Source organism: Lemur catta, chromosome 4 (genome assembly GCF_020740605.2).
Source record: "Lemur catta isolate mLemCat1 chromosome 4, mLemCat1.pri, whole genome shotgun sequence".
Lineage (NCBI taxonomy): Eukaryota > Metazoa > Chordata > Mammalia > Primates > Lemuridae > Lemur > Lemur catta.
In genome coordinates, this window is record NC_059131.1 from 22,243,368 (window position 1) to 22,245,710 (window position 2,343).

Below are 2,343 nucleotides of genomic sequence, written 5' to 3' on the forward strand. Positions count from 1 at the left end.
CAAACATGGGTCCCCGAAAGCTGCCTCCCGGCCGTCCCAAAGTCCTGCAGCTGCTGAGCTCACCTTTTCCTGTAACGTGCAGCTCAACTGCCCAGCTCTCTCCTCCCACTTGCAGTCAGAATTTCAAGCCTTCCTTTATCCCCCCTGTCTAACCCCTGGGAATTCTGCAGTTACATTTCTCCCAGTTTAATCTCTTGTTTCCAGTGAATTGTGTGATCAACACCCTCATAGGTTTGTCCCCTGCAGCTGCCACTGGCTCTCCGTATGGCTTCACCCCACACATGGTGTGTCTCTCCCCTCGAGTTCCCCCAAAGAAGCACTGACACAAGACCATTGGGTAACCCATGTTTACCCTTTGGTAGAAACAGGCGGTGGGGGGCTGACGGTGGAGCACAGGAGAGGGAGCAGCTTACACCACTGTCCTGCGTGTCCTTGGCCAGTCCTGCTCAGGGCCCTCCTTGGCCACCGAGTGTGCACAGTACACTGTTCCCCCTCTCTCTCCTCTTCTCCCCTCTTCCAGTCTCTGCCACCCCTCAAGAGGAAACACCATCATCCTCTTTCCTTTTGAGCTTCCAAGGACCCTTCACAAATTTCTGGTACTCTTTCCTATGGAGCAATTTAACCCTCTTTTGTCCAACCCTCTTGCGTCCCGCCTGGGCACAGGCTGTGCCTGGCGTGGGAGAGGAGGGAGAGTGAGCGCGAGAGAGCTGCTTTCCATCACCAGATGGACCACTGTTTCCTGGAGCAGTTCTGACTGTGGTCAGCTGGTACCAGCATCAGTTTCCAGCCATTCCACACAGTCCCCGTCCTCGAAGGTGCAGAAGCCAGATAAGCACACTCAGCCAGGTAGCAGAGTGTGGACTAAGGTTGGCACCTTGGCCAGCCTCACACGCCCGACTGGCACTTTGGTGTCACAGAAGGCAGCTCTGCTCTACAGACCCCTCCCAGCATCCCGGCTGATGACAGTAAGTATGTGAGTTCCCTAGAGCTGCCATGACACATTACTACAAACTGGGTGGCTTAATACACCGGAAATTTACGCTGTCACAATTCTGGAGACTAGAAGTCCAAAATAAAGGTGACGGCAGGGCCATGCTCCCTCCAAAGGTGCTAGAGAAGAATGCCTCCTTGCCTCTCCCAGCTTCTGGTGGCTCCTGGCGTCCCTTGGCACATGGTGGCCAGACCCCAGTTTCTGTCTCAGTCATCACATTGCCTTCCCCTGTGAGTCTCTGTGTCTCAAGTCTTCCTCTCCTTTTTTCTAATAAAGACACCAGTCATTGGATTTAGGGCCCACCCATGAGATCCTTAATTACATCTGCAAAGATTTCCAAATAAGGTCATATTCATAGGTACCAAGAGTTAGGACTTGAACATATCTTTTTGGAAGACACAGCACACCCACCACACTTGATCTAGGGTTACTTTAAAATTCTGGCTTGTTGTCTTTGTGGCTTAAGAAGTGGTAGAGAGGAAGGTTCCAGAGACAAGTAAAGGGAAGGACTATAGGCCCAAGGTCAAGGTAGCAGCAGAAGCAGGAACAGCAGAAAGCAAGAAAGCCCTGTGTTTGGAACGCCTTTCTGCTGTGCTGCCCTACTTCTCACTCTTCTCTCCTTACAGCATCCCAAACTCTTCTGGATAAAGAGAGAATGAGCCATCTCCTTCCCAAAACCGTGAAGTTCGCTAGAGAACATTAAAGAGGCTGTGAGCACAGGAGTTTGGCCATCCCATCCTGGAAACAGGCTTCTGTCTGTGTTTACTAAGCTCCCGGCTCTCACCCTTCACTGTGAGGCACCTCGACTCTACACAGTCCTTCTAGTATTCGGAAGCAAGTGAACACAGATTGCTGGCATGGAGTGGGTAAAGGTTACAAACCAGAAGCCTGGGGTCTTTGGGGGTGCTTTCCCAGGACCTGTTCCCAGGCAGGCTCATAGAACTGAGCATATACCCCATTCCAAGGAGGGAGGAGGAAGGTCATGGCCCAAGGGTAGGCTCTGGAGTCCAGCTGTCTGGGCTTGAAACCCAGCACTATCTGCTTGCAATGGTGCCATGTCCAGCAGGGGAGGGGGACTCAACCTCTCTTAGACTCAGCCCCCTCGTCTGTAAGATGGGGTAGTAAACATACCTTCCTTGCACAGTCACAAGGTATGAACGAGGTGAAGCATGTAAAACACAGTCCCTGGCACAGAGTAGGTGCTCAGTAAATACCAGCTGCTATACTTAGAGGAAGAATCATCATAATGGTATTGATTAAAAAATAATAAAAGACCCCAGTTCCCCTGTTCAATAAGGTACTCCCAGAAACAAAGTCTAAAAAGTTTAAAAAGAGTTCAGTATTTTAAGTCA